The 19,012-nt window shown below is 38.1% G+C and overlaps 1 long non-coding RNA gene across 2 annotated transcripts in view; it reads right to left on the minus strand.

The window, feature by feature from the left end:
- Positions 1-19,012, minus strand: part of LOC118354174 (uncharacterized) — a 217,411-nt gene that overhangs the window by 134,208 nt on the left and 64,191 nt on the right. For both annotated transcript variants that reach the window (XR_007409698.1, XR_004814187.2), the window contains exon 2: positions 8,223-8,326. This is a non-coding gene — a long non-coding RNA (uncharacterized LOC118354174). The remainder of the gene's footprint in view (positions 1-8,222; positions 8,327-19,012) is intronic.

The following is a 19,012-nucleotide window of genomic DNA, read 5'->3' on the forward strand; positions in this document are numbered from 1 at the left end:
TGAAGCTAACCAATGTACCTGATTTATTTTGCAATGTTGATCACAGGCAAATAATCTAATCTTTCATTTATAGGAATGTTGTTGTCTGAAGAGTAGTGTCAAATTACCAAGTATAACTGAGATGTGACAAGAAGATCAAATATGGGATTTATAATGATGCATTTTTATAGTGTAATATTGAGTGATGGCTTGGCAAAAAAAAGATGTGCCACGCAAACAAGAATTTGGTTTCTATATTCTTACGGTAAACAAAAGTTTGGCACTAGTAAAGGAAATTAAAGATTTAATGCTTGTAACATAGGAAACAAGAAAAGCAAGTGGAGGAATTTTGATGGATAAAGAGGGTTATAAAATATTTATATTAATATTAACAATAATAGCTACCATTTATTGGGTACTGACTTTCTGCTAGAAACTGGTAAAAATTTTAAATATACATTGTCTAATTTAACCTTTAGATCAATACCGATAGAGATATTGTTAGCCCATTACTAGAGGGAGGATCGGAGGTTTATATCGATTAACTGCTTATCATTTATCAAACAGTTTGTAAATTGCAGAGCTGAGATTCAAATTCCTCTCTACCTAAGCAATTGCTGTGCTTTAAACCTTATGGATGGGTGTGTGCATGTGTGTGTAATATATGTATAGACAAATACACATAGCAACTGTCCCCATAGTCAGTTTGTGATTTCAAATAGGGACAAGATGTTTAAGAGGTGAGGACAGCTTTCTGAGAGGGTATGGGATAGATGGTCCTGGCACAACTTGTCACGTGGGTGTGTTTGGAGGCTGGAGGATTACTGAGTAAAGGAAGGGCAACCTTACAGTGGCTTCTGTCATGTGTAGCAGTTCCTCACTCTCTTTGGTATCCTTTGCCTGAGGCCTTCTCTCACAGTATCATATGCTTATTTCCTGTGAGTGTATTATTTTCCTTTTCACTGATTCATACCTGAGTTCCTTTTTCCACTCTTGACATCTGCCTTCATTGTTGAGTGTCCTCATTAACTACTCTGTCTACCCATTGGTGGATCGTGGTAAAACAGAAGGATATGTGCAGGCAAATGAACACTGTTTCACAGGTGGTCTCAGGAGGGTTTGTGCCGAATATCACAAAATTCCCAGACACTGAGGACCGGTGCCTATGGTTTATGGGCAGCCTAAGAGACCCTCATTCCTGAAAAAATGGAATAGGGAACCAGGCTGGTCATGCTTTAACACAAACCTTGTCTAACACCATTTGGTACTATGAGTAGTGCCTGATTTTCATTAGTCTCGGACGCCTCTTATATGAACATCAAATAGCTAAATGTGTCCCTATACTTCTGACATAAGGATGGGACTATAATTCTATATTATACATTCTCTTCACTTGGAGGTATGTCCAGGGGCCAAAGCACTGCATGGAAAGTCGGGCACATTGGTTTAGATTTCCAGCTCAGCGTTCAAATGATGGTGTTGTGGAATCACTTAGGGTTTTGACTTCGCATTGACAATAGGAAAGCATCAGCATCACAGCATCCCACATTTGCTGAGTACCCAGAAGTCATACACAGGATGCAATGAGTTTCACAGCATTTAGACATGGTCGCCAGTCTTCCAAATGTATGGGTTAGTGGGGAGACAAGCAAACCACTAGAGAGTTGGAATACTGTAAATAGGTATGCTAGAGGTTGCCGTTAATTGTAATCCTGCGAAGAGTTTGAGGGCAGGGATGATATGTGTTGTTGTCACAAACTTTATTCCATATAGTGGGGCCTATTTTACCTTGTAGTACAGGGCTTTCCTGGAGTCTGGAAAGTATATACTAATGATGACACACAATGTGTTTGTTGTTTTCGATAATGCTCCAAAATTTTGTGTTGACAACATAATGGAACAGCCAATATAACAAGGATCATTTTCTCACTTTCTCATTTTATGGCTAAAGAATAGAAACTACACATCATTTCTGCAACTCTGGTCTCTCTTTATTTTATCGCCAGTGGGTAGGCCTACTTATCAGTGACAAAGTGAATTACACAGGAAGAGATGGGAGCTCTAGCATAAGGGCTCTCACACATAGCTGGGCATCATCACTAGGAGGTCCTCATACACACAGGTCTCTATGCTCCATCCCCAGAATTTCTGCTCTCCAGAGCCTGGAGTCCAAACCCACAGTCTGCAATTCTAACAACTTCCTAGGAGACAGTCTCCTTGCTTTTCTGGGGACTATTCTTGAAGAACCACTACCTTTAAACATAGTAAAGAAGAAAATGGGGAAAAAATGTTTACATTTTAGAATGTTCTCCTGTCTACTTTCTGAAAAAAAAAGTGAATAATGTGAAAGGACCAAATGTACCATTTATAAAAAGGATTATTCATTCTTTTAAAGCAATATTAACAGTACAGAAGAGACTTAGAAGTTATGATGGGAAGTCATAGACTAGAACTATTTCATTTGAAGATATTCTCTAGTGCTAGTGTTTACTTATTCAGAAGAAAATGTTTCACTCTCTTTTCCTTCCTTTCCACTCATTTTTACTATGTTGATGCATTTTAAGGAAAACGGTAGACATTATCACATTCTACCTCCTAAGTACTAAAGTACAGTGTATAAGCACAAAAGTATAAGAACATTTGCCTATATAACCAAAATTATTACACCTGAGAAATTTGACAGTAATTACTTAATATCATATAATATTTATTCAATATTCAAATTTTTAAATATTATCCCTAAAATATCCTTTTCAGCTGGTTTGTTCATCGTGGGATCTAATCCAGGATAACATATTTTATTTGGGGGTTGATCATTTAAAATTATTTTAGTTAAAAAAAATAGGAGCATCTGAGTGGCTTAGTTGGTTAAGCATCCAACTCTTGATTTTGGCTCAGGTCATAATCTCAGGATTGTGAGATTGAGCTCTGTGTCAGACTCTATACTGGACATGGAGGCTGCTTAAGATTCTCTCCATCCTCTCCATCTCCCCCTGCCCTTCCCCTGTCCTCTTTCTTCGTTTATCCCTCTCTAAAAAAATAAAATAAAATAAAAATAATTAAAAATAAATAAAATACAATTGTTTTAGTTTAGAAGAATTCTTTGTTTCATGACACTGATTTGACAAAAAGAGACAATCATTTATCCTGTAGAACACCTCATTTTTCTGGATTTGTCTTTCATCTGTGTGGAAAGACTTAATCAAATCACAGTAAATATTTTGGTAGTCGATTTTAGATTGTCATGCACTACATCAGGGGACAGACACACACTTGGGGTTTCCCACCATTTGCATTGCTTTGACTGCATATGTTAAGGACTTCCTAATCATCCACTATAGTATTGGATGCTCTCTTTGCTACCAGAAAGTAATCTATATGTCGTTACTTTAGTATTACACAGACATCTGATCCCTCTATACATTTTTTCCTATGGTTTTAATGCCACATGGTAATTCTTGCCTAAATCAATAATTCCTTTAAAATTTACAAGGTGGTAATTTTATTAATTCTATCACTCCTTCTACATATATTAGCTGGCATTCTTTCAAAATTAGAGCTTTTGCTTACAACTGAGTCTGTTTGGTCACTTAACATGTATTCTCCACTACAAAGCTTAATCTTTCCCATAATTCACCAATTTCAACGTAAGTCACTGGTTTAATTGAATGTCTCAAAAGTTGACAAGTCAAATATTCCAGCTTTCTCTAGAAAGCATCATTAAAAACACGTTGATTTTCATAGGTGAACTGTGGCTCAGTTGTCTATCATTATTCTGAAAATGTATTCACATGACAGGAATAAGCTGTCAAGAAGCAGTGAGCTGAAGACCAAAAGGACAATTTATTATGACAGGAAACAGGTGACTACTCTGCCAAGAAAACTCAAGGCCTCAGATTTTATTTGCCATTTCTCGGTAAACCATTCAAGGAAGACACATCCAAAGTACATACTGTTTGCTTTGAGATGCATTCATTTCTACATGGGTTAATAAAACTAATCCAAATTGGGGAAGAGTGGCTATTAATTCCTACTAGTAGAAATAGTAGAAAAAAAAGGTTGGGATAATAAGAAAGCTTTAAAGAAGATGTAATCTTTGCACTGTTTGAACTCAACTTGGGAATGGTGATGGTGGAAGAAATGCTGGTTTTTTTTTTGTTGTTGTTGTTTGTTTGTTTTGTTTTTTGTTTTTTGTTGTTTTTTTTTAAGAAATACTGTTCTTTATTGTATTTATAACCATGCTGAGTTTGCAAAAGGAAAGCAGACTAAAGTCATTAGATGAATGTAGCAAGGCACTCAAATGTAAACACAAGAGGAATGATTTATATAGAAGTCTTCAGCATTTTTTCTATCTCCTAGAGTTTATTAAAACAAAACAAAACAAAACAAAACAAAACAAAGAAAACAAAACAAAATCAAAACCCCCAAAACCCAGCGTTTGCAGAATAGGAAATCACCTCCTGTTGTATCATGTTAAGGTAAAAGGAAGTACCAAGTTATTTTGGTAAGGCTGCTGGTGATAGTCACAGGTTGTAACTGTGCAGGTCCAAGTAGCCAAGTAGCTGAACTTCTAGCAGATGTTTTAGAATCATCTCTCTTGGATGTTGTCACCCCTTCCTCTTGTACGAGTCTTGCATCCCTTTGATTTCTGTGCCCTGATTGTCTAAAAGAAGTTACCATGGGATTTGTTGATGTAAGCATAGAGTCCTCCCTCTCTCTTTCTCCTTTTGCTGGAGAGCCAGGTATTCCCTGAAAAGTCACACAAAACTCTGGCCTGGATGAGTTCAATAGCAAAGGCCCTTACTTGGATCATATGTATTCTTAGACCTTTGGCCTGAACTCCTTTTGCTATAATGACCTTAAATTCAAGCCATGCTGATATCTTTCATTTGTTTGAATACTCTCACGTCTGTTCTCTAGTTCTGGAATGAGTTACCAGTTTTGCAGAAATATGGGCAAAAGTAATATCCTGAGAATTTTCCAGGTGAACTTTCTGAACACACAAGGTTTGTCAGTGTGGGGAGTAGGCAGAGAACGGTATTTTGCAGAAGAATAGTAATGATAACATTATTTCTTATTCCAGAATCATTTACTAAAGACCTGCTATGTAACTTGAAGGAATAGCTCTTAAACAGTCAAATATGTCATCTGTTCTCTACCAACTGTCTTATTCACAGGTCATGACTATTCAAAGCAATGAAATCTATTAAGATAAAAGAATGTTTTTGTTCTTGTAGGGAGGGTCTTCCAGTTAACTTTTATCACATTCAAAGAGTAAGATCTAAAATGCTTCCAAGTCTCAGCTTATTGCCAGTTATATAGGCCTTTTGGATGTTTGTATCATTCATTTTCTTATACTTGTTTATTTATTGCAAAGAGCTTATGTTATTGCATGATTTCATAATAAAAACCAGTGATTCATGTGGCTCCTTGCTAACTCCACTTTCTTGTACATACTTTATTTTTCATGCAAGCCTCAAATTTGTCTTTGACAATATTACCTTTGGTTTAGAGACAAGAGACAAAGAAAATAGGAGACACCTTGCACCTTTGTGCAAAGGATTCTTTGAATATAATAAACATTGTAATTAAATTGGTAACTCTAAGAACTCTGCAGTTGTTTTAAGAACGATTCTTTCCAGGTCTATAAAAATAAGAAATAGAAATGCCATGCCTTGTAAGATTTTTGAAATCAATTAGTTGTATCTTACAGCCAATGAACCTTTTCATTGGAAGTTTTGATGTGTGACTTATGTTACTTCAAAAGGAAACTTCTGTAGTGTGGGGTGAAATATCATTTTAAGAATTTTAATTCTGTTTCAGTTAGAACCAGAGGCAATCATATTTAATATTCTCTGCAGTGGCAAAGTCTTTGGGTTTAGATAGCCATGACTGTTAAAAATAAGAAACTTTAAATGGAAGTTGACATTGTATAGAGCTTCTTGTACAAAAGTTATGACCTTCCTAAATTCTTGTTCCTTCATTTAAACCTTGGTTAAAAAAGCAATATATGGTTGAACAAGAAAAGTTTGAACTGCATGGGCTTACACGGATTTGTTTCAATAAACAGTACAGAATTGTAAATGTATTTTCTCTTCCTTGTGATTTTCTTAACATTTTCTTTTCTCTAGTTTATTGTGAGAATACAGTATATATAATATAGAATATACAAAATATATGTTAATCAACTGTTTACTGGTAGGGCTTCCAATCAGCAGTAGCTATTGGTAGTTCTGTTTTGGGGGAGTTATGAATTATACACAGATTTTCAATGGTGTGGGGGGTTGATGCCCCTAACCCCCATATTGTTGAAGTGTCTACTGTATTATAAGTGAAAGCATCATTTTACCTGATTTTATTATATCTGTTCAGAAAATTTGAGATCACTTGCAAGGTACTAGATATGAGGAGGAATCATCAGTCAGGAAATTTTCCAGACACTTCCAGAGATTACATAGGCTCTTTAAGTATCTCCTAGGAAGGCCTGCTCACCCTACTGCATAGATGATGAAATGTAGTGATGTGTGCCACAAAAGGCAATCTCACTGTCCTGGGTACCTTGCTTATGACTCTCCTAAATACTCACTCTGGCTCCTGGCTTTCAACCTTCCCTAGGTTCTGGGACACAATAGGATAGGATATTTATTCCTTCAGTCTTTAACCTTTAGTCTGATGCTAAGGGAAGATATTCAGGGCCCCTTATAAAAGATGGCGGTATACCCTATAGCTGCTGCAGTATATCTCAGATGTCCAGCTGGAGAAGACAGTATGGCCTGGACACATGAGCCCATCCTAAGGTGGAACAAACCTGAGAATCACAGAATTCCACGCTTTGGAAGATCTTTTAAGCTTATGAATTTAACCCTCTTTTCCCTCACATCAATTTTCCACATGTGGTTTGCAGTCAATTTTGACATCATGTAGCTCAACTACCTTTTTAAAGCCACTGTAAGGAAAAAAATCTCGCATTTCCCTTTAGTGTCTCTCCATTGGTCTTACTTGGAAAGTCAGGTAATTCTTTCAGCTTTGATAGTCTGTGTTCCCATAATGCTGTGGGCCTTAGCTCAGTGATGTCTGTCTTCAAAGAGATTGGTTCAGTGGGACCCCATGGTTGTGGGACCTAGTAATTTATTCAACAGACATTTATGGAATGTCTAGTATGTGCCAGCCAATGTTTTAGACACTAGACAGAACTAAACAGGAAAAAAAAATCCCTGCTCTCATAGAACTCATATTATTCTAGGAGAAGAGAAGATAGATGAAAGGAAGAATTTAAAAAGTATGGTCTCTGAGGTGGTTATCTGTGCTGTCTAAAAAAAAAAAAAAAAGATCAATAGGCAGGGTGCAATTGAAAATTGAGTAGTTAGGAAAGCCTTACTGAGATGGCAACTTTGAATCATAACCTGAAGGAGGTAAAGGTGAGGAAAGTTCATCAGATATTTCAGAGAAGAGCATTTCGGGTAGATGAGATAGCAAGTTCAAAGGCCCCAAGCCAGGGTTGGGACTGGCAAGAAGGTGGAACATAACAGCAATGGGACCGAGTAGAATCTTAGATAGGCAACTGTGACAATAACTTTGGCTTTTATCCATATTGAGCTAGGCTGTCATACCTTTGAACAGAGGAGTGATACCCTTAAAGTTTTCTTTTCTAGGATGACTCTATCTATTGTGTCAAATGTAGACCAGAAGGGGTCATGAGCAGAAGCTGGGAGAGCCGTTAGGAGGAAATTATCTAATCACATGGATGGGATGTGCTGGAGGTTTACAGCAGGCTGGTAATTGCAGGGATAGTGAGAATTACTCAAACTCTGAGTATTTTGAAAGTAGAGCAGATTTAGTCTGCTGAAGGTGTAGATGGAGGGTGTGAGAGAAGAAAAGGACTCAAAGGTGGCTTCAAGTTTCTTGGCCTGAGCAAGTGGAAGGGTAAAATTGTGGCTTTTTTGATGTGGAGAGAGTCCTGGACTAGAGTCCCTGTCTGTCAGTTTCTCAGTGTGACTTTAGGAACATACCTTAACCACTCTGTGCCCTCACCCTTTGTTTTCACTTATAAAATGGGATAATCTTATCTACTTTGAGGTAGATACAAGAACTAGAGATAATGTATTAAAAGCCCTTGCACAGTGCCTGATACTGGTGGGTACTCAATAATAACTGGACTCTTAGGGTTGCTATCCCTTAGGAACAAAAGAACAAGTCTTTGTTCCCCGGCATGACAAGCTTTAAAATATTTGGAGATAACTCACGTGTTTCTTCTGAGTCTTCCCAGAATGAATTCCATAATCCTTCTTCATAGGGGTTGCCTGGTTTCTATCACTGTCCTCGGTACACGTGGGTTTGAACCACTCTCCTGATTTGTGAAAAGAATGGGAAAGAGTTAGAAAAGAATTTTACAGAGTTTTTGATAGTGGGCTAAATTATTAGAAATCCACATGGTAGCAGACCACATTTCCCATCCTCCATCTTCCAATAATAATTGTCAATGGAGAGGCTTTATTATGTGGGTGCCCTTGACACAAATATAAGTCAGAATAATGAAAGTCACTATTTACATATATTTTCTTTCAAAGAAATAGAATATGTAATTTTATCCCCACTATATTCATAACCCATACATTAGAGGCATCAAATTATCAAAGCTGGAAGCTTCTAGAATTTGCTCTGCCCAATATAGTAGCCACCAGGTATATGTGGCCTGGTGACTGGTCATAACTGAGATCGTGTTGTAAGTATAATATCTGTATGTGTAAAATACGTACACGCAGATATTGAAGACTTTGTATGAAAAACGAATGTAAAATATCTTATTGATAGTTTTTGTATTGATTATACGTTGAAATGATAATGTCCTTTTTATATGGGGTTAACTAACATATATTGTTAAAATTAATTCCACCTGTTTCTTTTTCTGAATTTTTTTAATGTGGCTAGTGCCATCACGCATCAATTTTAGTCTAAACTTTAACACTTCCGAGTTATAAAATCCATTCCAGCCAGCCACCGTTATAATTACTTATGGTTCTGAACATGCCAGTATGATCCTCCATGGCTGTCAGTTATGAGGAGACTGGTGGCTTTTCTAGCCTCTCAGTCCTGTGAGCTGGCTATGTAGGCAAAAAGTTCTAGAAAGAACGAAAATAGCAGGCGAGTTCTATTTGGCAGAGAACCATGTGTTGAAAGCCAGACAGTTGGAGCAAAAGCCTGAACACATAAGGAAATGTGGAAGACTGTACAAAATCAGACTATGTCTTTGGTCTTCATTCTCCTTTTTTTAGATTAAAAATTAGGGGACTGGATTACATAGTTCTTAAAGTTGTGTCTAACACTAATACTTTATGTTCTACTTTCTTCCTTCTGGTGCCCTCTCAAATACAGCAAAATAAATGTTAACATTCTACCTGCCATGGTGGAGATTATGGCCTTCGGAAAACTTTTCATGGGTAATCAAGCCTCATAGGTTACACTGCACTCAGCCGATAGGCATGGCCCAAATTTTAAGCTCTGTTGGCAAAGCCAAGCCAGGAATTAAGTAGACCAATGTGTAGAGAAGACAAACTAGAGATTCTATTTGATACAGGCTGGATCCTCACAGTCAACTATAGATTTAATATTCTTTATCCAGAAAAAAAAATTCTTTACTAATTTATCTAAGCAATTTAATAAACTTGATGATGCTTCTGAATCACTCAGCACAGTACCTGAAATAATAGTACACATCTAACAGGTGTATTTTGTAATAGTCATAATGATTGTATTTTCTTTTTGTGTGTGTTTTTCCAGTGCAGTGCTACTCTATATTCATTGAAGTTGGCTAGCCTTTTAGGGCCCTCAAAATGCATAGCAACACTGACTTAACTTGTTAATAAACTGGAACTTCACACCTGCTCCCAGCAGTCCCCAAGAGGCCCTGTGAAGTAGAAACACAGCTGAAATGGCCCAGGGATTGCTGGCTGATTTTTAAATCCTCAGCATTCATGTTGGTCACACATATATTCACACTGCCAATGAAATATATCTTTGTGCGAGAGCAAAGAGGTTGAGGTAAGCTGGTAGCTTGGCTCAGAGCTGCTTTTATGTTTTTCATCCTTTCTCTCCCTTAATTTCTACTTCAATCCAGAAAGGCATTCGTGACTTTCCATATATATATATATTGTGAACCTAGCAATTTCAAGTGAGTCTGTGGGTGGGTTCGTACTAATTATTTGTCTTGAAGTCTGGGGATCAGACATGTGCACACATCCAGCCGAGTATACTCTGGGCCCTGCTCTGGTGCCTGTTTGCCAAATCACACGTTTTCTCCTGGTGCTGCATTTCTGATGGGTGGATTGAGATCTGTGCTCATCACTAAGCATTTCTCTCCTACCATTTGTTATTTAATTTTTTAAAGTAATATCTATGCCCAACCTAGGACTCAAAATCAAGACCCCCAAATCAAGTCATATGCTCTACTGACTCAGTCAGGTACCCCTAAAATTTTTAATCTCAGTAAGAATGGATACATTTGTAGAGCCTATACAAAAGTCTCAGAAGTAATACTCCAAAAACATTGTAGATGGATCTAAAGCAATTCCTCGGAATTAAAAGAACAAGACTCAAATGTCCTAGCTATTGCAAATTTGTTGTTTTATATTCCCTTATTTTGTGTGCCTATGGAAATACATAGAAAATACACATATGTTTACATATAAAATATGTATATATAAATGCACTTGTGTGTATTTATACATAATCTTTGTTCCTCAAGAACAAATTTCAAATGAAGTGGCTGGGACTCTTCATCAATTTCATTTTATTTTCTTGCTATGAAGACCATGGATCTCTGTTTTTCCCACTAGAATATAAGATTCATGAGGAAGAACTTGCTCATTCATTCTCTACTGTATCTCCTGTTTCTATAAAAACAATATATTAAAGCCATATTGAGTATAGAAGAAACCTATAGACTGGCATGGAACAAACATAGGGTAAAGAACAGCTGCTTTTAAAGAACAATACATTGTTCTTAAGTTTGTGCATTAGAAGAACTGGGAGTTTGTAAAAAAACTCAGATTCTTAGTAGGTCCTTGGAGATTGTGGTTCTATCTGGGGTAGAGTCCAGGATTTTATCAAGCAAACAACCTGCCCCCCTTCTCTTCCCACAAATCCTTCTGAGAATGATTTGAACCACACTTTTGAGAAACAATGCCTTATTATCTGCTTTTTGTTTATACGTGCTGAGTACCTAGTATTCTAAGCTTAGTGCCTTTGTTTCTCTCCCCATTCTATGCTAACATTAATGGAAGGACTTTTAAGTTTTTTCACCTCTTTATTCTTTATATTAGAAACACAAGGGTTTGGCCAAAAATCATAAGAAGAGCCTGCCATTTATTGACAGAAAATTAAAGAGGAGTTGGGGCTGGTTGACTGCAAGAGATGAGACCAGGACACAGTGTGACCAGACAGGATTGGGAGAGAAAGAGAACTAGTGAATCTTCTCAGAAACAGCAAAGAGAGAGAAGATGAGATTTGAATTAAGAGCAGAATTGGTGGGGACAGACCTGGACTGTGTGCGAAGACAGGCATTCAGGAGGGTCCAGTGAGAGAAACAACAAAAGAAGCCATCTGCTTAGGGGCTTCAGGTTGAGGCAAAGAAGTGAAGCTGTCCCTTGAGTTTAGGGCACTGTGGCTGGGAGTGAGCCAGAAGGGATGGTATGTCCAAGGAATTGGAAATAAGGGAAATAGCTAGGCTAGCCCGAGTATGAAACAGGTTGGAACTAAAAACCAGGCTTGGGGATCCCTGGGTGGCGCAGCGGTTTAGTGCCTGCCTTTGGCCCAGGGCGCGATCCTGTAGACCCGGGATCGAGTCCCACGTCGGGCTCCCGGTGCATGGAGCCTGCTTCTCCCTCTGCCTGTGTCTCTGCCTCTCTCTCTCTCTCTGAGTGACTATCATAAATAAATTTAAAAAAAAATTAAAAAAAAGCAGGCTTGCACGTCATAATTTGCCAACTTGGACTCTATGACTAAACTGAGTAGTTATAAGTGATCTGCCTGTGGGCGCACTGGGCTCTGAAATCTTTCACCCTCCAGAAGAGAACTGTTTTTATTTTATTTTAATTAATTTATTTTTATTTTAAAATGGCTAGCTGAGATAAAGTACAGGCCAGAAGTGTGGGAGCAAGATTGCTGGAATCAAGATTGTAATTGAAAGGCTGCCTTATAAAAAGAAAAAAAAAAAATAATCTCCTTTGACCTTGGAAGTGAAACTGATAAGCAGGGAACAGGGAAATTTTGTGTGTGTGCCCCAGGTATTTGAGCACACAGCTCTCAGCTCTCAAAAGGTGCTAATTGAACAGCTGAATGGATAACTGGTGACCTCAGGACACTCTTGCTTAGAGCAGTGGGTGGGTAGACAAGATCATTTTTCAAAATGATAAACTTATATTTTCTGCTCATTCCACTCACAACTGAAATAGTCCAGATGATTCCAGTAACTGTGTGAAATTGCATAAGAAATTTAATTTTTCAGAATGTATTTTTTTCTTATTTTACAGAAAAGCATATAGCCTTTACAAGGATAGAGACTAACATGCATACCCAAATCATGAGAATACATTCTAGTTCTAGAATTCAATGTCTAAAAGGATTCCAAGTTTGTTTTTTGGTTTTGTTTTGTTTTTTTGGTGAAACAGATTCTGAATGTAAATGAAGGGCACTTGAAACAAAAGCATTTATTTAGTCGTATAAGATATGATAGCTAAAAGTTTGTACCCTTAAGGACTTGCAGTCAAGGAGAAACAAGATAAATCCCAAATTTGTTATGGCTTTAGAGTCTAGAACCAAGACTTAAAGTTATTTTGTGTAACATTTTAATTTAAAAAAATTTTTTAAGACTTTATTTATTTATTCAAGAGAGAAGGAGAGAGAGAGAGAGAGAGAGGCAGAGACAAAGGGAGAAGCAGACTCCCCACTGAGCAGGGAGCCCAATGCGAGACTCTTTCCCAGGACCCCAGGATCATGACCTGAGACAAAGGCGGATGCCCAACTGACTGAACCACCCAGTTATCCCTATTTTGCGTCACATTTTAAAGAGAAGAAAGAGAAAATGTCTTGGACTAGATTACGAAGTAAGGAACTGACATGGAATGAATGAACATATTTCCACTGGACACATGTATAGGAACAGCAAAAGTAGGGAGTAATAAGTCAGCTGCAGAACTATCCCCAAACAAGTACACCTCTGTGTTGCTTGAGCCCTGAAAACAGCCAGCAGTCTCCTACAGGAAGTTAGCACATTTAGCACCTTCCCATTCACTTTACAATAAGTTTTAAGTAAAATCTCTCATTTATTAAGTAGATGATCACTGTCCTCTGCTATGCACTGTGCTGGTGAGAAAAGGAGGAAAAATTGGATGGGATTTCTGCCTTCAGGGAGTTCAAATATAGAAAGCTATGTTGTGAGGCAGGAAGCTTGAAAGGCTTTACAGAGGCTCTGGTGGGGTGGTATGAGGGTTTATAGAGCGGCTGTAGCACATCCAGCTCGAAGTCAGGAAGGCTTCACGGAAGAGGTTGAGGATCTGAATTGGACTCAAGGATAGACAGAATTGGATAGAGTTTGGAGAGGTGGCATGAATTCCAGATACAGAAATTGTTGTAGGATGATTGACAATAAAACAGAAAATGGCATGTCATATTTGGGGCTGACCAATGAGGTATCTGGTTTGCTGGAGACGGATGGATCTAAGGAAAGGCCCAGCTGGAGAGAGAAGTTGAAGAAATATTTGAATAAATAAATTTGACTAATGAACAGTATTTGATTATTTACTCAGTCTAGAAACTTGACCAGCAGTGCAACCAGGGGAGAGACCATGCTGAAGAGGATTTTGTAAAAGGATTGCTGAGTTTTTCTTGGTAGAGCGGCAGTTGCAAACTCAACCATCTAAGAGGGGCTGGCCAGTAATGTAGATGAGTGAGATGAGCCCGGTGTAGGAAAAATAGCAACTGAAGGGAGATGATCAGTGTCAATCGATCATCTGCACGTCAAGAGGTGACTCAGACTGGTCTGAAACGTGGCTATGTAGATGGAACATATTACTTCTGAAGATGACAGCTGCTACACAACTCTGGACACTTGCTGTCTTGTAGAAACCAAGGTTCAGTATGTCCAAATATTCAAGAGAAACAAGTAGCTCATATTTTATGTTGGCAAGGAATTCAGATTTTTTAAGAAAGTAGATCTCAGCATTGTGTGGGCCAAAAAAAAATAGGTCTGGAGGCAGCAAGTTTGAGACCCCTGATGATTGGGTTAGGAGCCTTTAAAGAAAGGTGGAATCGGGAAAGGACTCACGTGTGAAAAGAAATCAAAGCATGGCATTGCGAGGAATAGCGGGAAGAGCAAAGAGCCATTTGGAAAACCCATAGCTTATTTGATTATTTGTTCAGTGACTGTCTCAGCAGACTATAAACACCTCTGGAGTGGAGACCCTCCCTGTTTTACTCCCCAACACCCAGCAGAGTGCCTAACATAACATGGGCATGAAAATAAATATTTATTGAATGGACATTATTCTTAGAAATTTATCCTTAAGGCTAACGAGAAGGGCTACATTCTGGGTCTTTTCCCCCCTTTACTTTAGATGAAGGAGGAGTATCTTGATATGTGGATAATTTTATTGCTGACATAATTTTACCACATCAACGTGTTATTAAATATTTCATTTTTGTTTTCAGCAGAATCTTTTCATATACATTATTACAAAACCCTCAGGGTTTATAACCCACGTGGTATTTCTAAAATAATTGTGATCATTGTATTCCTCTAATCAAAATGCTTCAAAGATTCTTGCCACCTACTGAATAAAGTCTAAACTCAACATGATTCAAAATTACTTACGTAATTGAGCTCTTGAATGTTTCCTTAGTTCTATCTGTTCTTTCTATCTCCCAATCTTGGAATAAGTGAGTAGGAAAGTGGCTTTTGGTGACTGAGAAGAATTATTAGGGGACTTTGGGTTCTGAGAAAAATTATTAGGGGACATGATTCATATTTTATAGTGGTCACAGCAACACACTGAACACCAGAATATAGGTTATGCTACCACTTGCCTAAGAATCATGTGAAATCGGCTAGGAACTCATGATTGGGTTCAGGGCTACCATTCTTGGTAACTGTGTATCATTGGCATTCCAACCTTGAGTTGTGCTTAGTTGCGCTTTGTAGGTATAGGACCTAATAGATAGGCACAAAAGAATTTTCAATGGTTTCTTAACACCCAGAGTTTGCTTTATCAAACGCTTTTTTTTTTTCCTGGTTTTTCTCATTAAGTATTCTATTGTGTTTGCGAATGTTGCAGGCAATAGCACATAATGAGGAGGAAGGCTGCAAACTTTATAAAAGTGCTTTTTAATTTCTAGATGTTCTTTTACCCATTTTATTCTATGTTTTAGAATAATGTTTCTCAATCTGCAGACTCAGGAACACTCCCATTAGAATAACCTAGACTGCTTGTTGAAAATAGACTTCTCAAACATGCCATAGATATGTGCTGAATATAAATCTCTTGGGGAAGGGCTCAAGGTTTTACCTTTTTAAAAAGCTGCTCAGAGGCACCTGGGTGGTTCAGTCAATTAAGTGTCCAGCTCTTGATTTAGGCTCAAGTCACTATCTCAGAGTCATGAGATCGAGCCCTGTGTCAGGCTCTGTTCTCAGCAGGGAGCCTGCTTGAGATTCTCTGTCCTTCTCCCTCTATCCCTTTCACCATTTATGTGCATGTGCAGTCTTGCTCTAAAACAAATAAATACATCTTTGAAAAAACAGGGGTGCCTGAGTGACTCGGGCAGCTAAGTGTCTGCCTTTGGCTCAAGTCATGATCCCAGGATCTTAGGATAGAGCCTCATGTTGGGCTCTCTGCTCAACGGGGAGCCTGCCTCTCCCTCTCCCTCTGAGGGCCACTCTCCTGCTTGTGCTCTCTCTCTGTCAAATAAATAAATAAAATCTTTTTTTTTTTTTTTAAATAAAGCTGCTCAAGTGATCTGGATGGATTTGAAATTTAAGAACCACTCTTTGAGTGTATGTGGTCAACCTAGAAGTAGCACCATATATTATCAGTGGGTGGTCCCCCTTTTTTTCTTCCCCTGTGCTAGTATGGAGCTAGCTCCACGAAAATGCTACCCCCTGGAAGTTTGGCTGGAGAGTATCAGTGCAAACACCTGCATACCAGATGGGTACATCTGTGCAGCTTGAACTGCTGATCCAACTTTGGCACATGTCACGTACTGCTTGCTTAATTCAGAGTGAGCTGCAAGGAAGATGAGGATTTCACACCCATGTCTTTAGCACATCAGTCATTTTCCTTTCTTTTTTGTTCTTTTCTTTTTTCTTCCCTACTTATCTTGATTTGCAGTCATTTTCCTTTTCTTGAGCAAGAATTGCAGGGATATTGAATACCAATAAGTAAATAACTCATCTAGCTGAAGGTATTGTTCTATGAGTATAAGTCACTTTAAAAAGGAAGACTCAAGAAGGTGGTAGTGCCGTTTGCAGGGATAGACTTTTTTTTTTTTTTTAAATGGATCCAGTTTCCTATTAAAGCCACCTAACAATTTAAGGTTTATCAATTACTGAGGGTAAAAGTATGCAGAGCTGCACTAAAATAGAACCTGAAGACAAAAGAATTACAATTTCTTTCTTCTTTCTTTCTTTCTTTCTTTCTTTCTTTCTTTCTTTCTTTCTTTCTTTCTCTTTCTTTCTTTCTTTCTTTCTTTCTTTCCTTCTTTCTTTTCTTTTTTCTTTTCTTTTCTTTTCTTTCTTTTCTTTTCTTTCTTTTCTTTTTTTTTCTTTCTTTTCTTTTTTTCTTTCTCTAATGCAAGTGACCTACATATCAAATAGATGGTTAATCTCATCTATCAAAATGAGATACCAGGAAAAGTTCATATAACATTTCAGTTAGGCAAGTGTGAGATACATCTAGCTTTCTTTCTTTTTTCTTTCTTTCTTTCTTTCTTTCTTTCTTTCTTTCTTTCTTTCTTCCTTCCTTCCTTCCTTCCTTCCTTCCTTCCTTCCTTCCTTCCTCTCTCTCTCTTTCTCTCTTTCTTTTTTCTTTCTTTCTTTCTTTCTTTCTTTCTTTCTTTCTTTCTTTCTTTCTTCTTTCTTTCTTTCTTTCTTTCTTTCTTTCTTTCTTTCTTTCTTTTTTTTCTTTCTTCCTCCTTTTTTTTAACCCGTACTTTCCTCTCTTATATTCTTTCCCTGCTATATCTAGAGGAAAGAATATTGCATTTCAAGATAGAAGGAAAGAACAACAGTCCATTGCTGGAATCACAGGGAGCCAGGAAATAGTCCCTTAGGGGTGGGTCAGAAGTCATAGTTCATGGGGTAGGGGGAAGGGGATGGGGTATGTTGTTCAGCTCTAAAGGAAAAGCTGCCTACTGTTTTAATACAAGGTGTTTTTTTTTTTTTTTTAAGATCATCATAAAACTTTGACAATTAGAACAAATGATTATAATGGCAGCATATACATGGATAGATAAAGATATAGTTTAGAGCTTTTCATTTACTATTTAAGGCATTCTGCTAAGTTCTTTGACTGTATCAGTGCATTGAACTGCATAAAAACCCAGCAAAGCAGGACTCCTCCTAATTTATAGATGAGTAAGCTGAGATTGATATAGGTTAGTTATCTTACCTAAGATTACCCACTGGCAGAGCCAGAATGTGTGTTCAAGTGGTCTTGCCTCAGACTTCACAGATTTGACACTCCTCACCACTGCCTTGTAACTGCTAGAAGCTGCAGCGTGGAGAAGCCCTAGTTGTTAGGGGCTAGTGAATTCTGCTAAAGAAAGAGGACTTGGAAATGTCCCAAAGAAACAGCAGTTTAATTGCTAATCAAATCTGGATTGGCGTTAAACAAAAAAAAAAAAAAAAAAAGACAGAAAAGCTCTGCATTATACCATCATATGGTTAAATGCACCCTTTGCTGGAAGGTGTGGGGGTGGGATAAAGCAGAAACAGTCAGATTATTTGCACAATATCTGTGCTGGTTTTATCAAACAGTGTTGCTTTAAAACTCAGCTGGTGGAGGAAGAGTGTGCTGAATAAACCTGCAAGATATCCAAGCCTGTCTGCCCTTAAAACTCAGCAGAATATGGTTGCAGTTCATCTCTCTTCTTTGCTAAACAGGGAGGAAAATGGTGAGCATTTGCCAGTCACTTGGAAAATGCCTCTTAAAGAGGCAGGGCCTGGCTGACCTCCTGCCCCTCCAGGGCAGAGCGTGGCTGTCCCTCCACTCCCAGCAAAGGCGCCCTCTGCGGTTAGTAGGTCGTGGCTTTGGAACAGGGGCCAAGGCCAAGACCCATGAAATGAGCAGCTCGCCATCCTTCAATGCTGCGTTGCCTCCACTGATTTTGCAGTCTTGACAACAGATCCAGCTACAGAGTCTCTGCAGGAATTTCCTGTATGGATTCCTTTTATTCTTGCCAGGGCAAAACCTCTCAGAAATCTGTCCCATGCTTGCCAGGTACGGTGAGATTAAATAATGTCAGGCTGACACCATATTCCTTGAAGTTCCCGTCAAAGGATTTTATTATCTCTCAGCAGAGATTGGGAAATACACATCTGCTCATAGCTGGCACACATGTCCTTTTGCCTGGTTCCTTCTCTAGGGACAGGAATGTCTTCCGGGAATATGATTTAACAGTAGTTTTCAGGATGAGAAATAGCACCCATCTTTTTTTATTTTTCTTTCCCATATTTTTCTGTTTCCTCCTTTGCCAACATTTTCTTGACCTTGTCCCCTTTCCTTTTCCATCCTCACTCCCATTTTCTTTCTCTTCTGAGATCAGAATTTTGGAACAACAGGGGGAAAAAAAAATCTAAGGCATTGCACAGCAATATAGGAATCCTTCTCCGTGGAAAACATTCTTGAAGAATGAGAGTGAGTTTTCGTTATTCAGTCCTCAGAGTCATGTGTTGAGTTCATCCATGTCAGGAAACTTTCAATAACATAAATAGAATCCTTTCTATGTCACAGGATGTTAGGAGAAATAAATAAACTTGTGCATGGGA

Source organism: Canis lupus, chromosome 3, assembly GCF_003254725.2.
Source record: "Canis lupus dingo isolate Sandy chromosome 3, ASM325472v2, whole genome shotgun sequence".
In the NCBI taxonomy this organism is placed as follows: domain Eukaryota; kingdom Metazoa; phylum Chordata; class Mammalia; order Carnivora; family Canidae; genus Canis; species Canis lupus.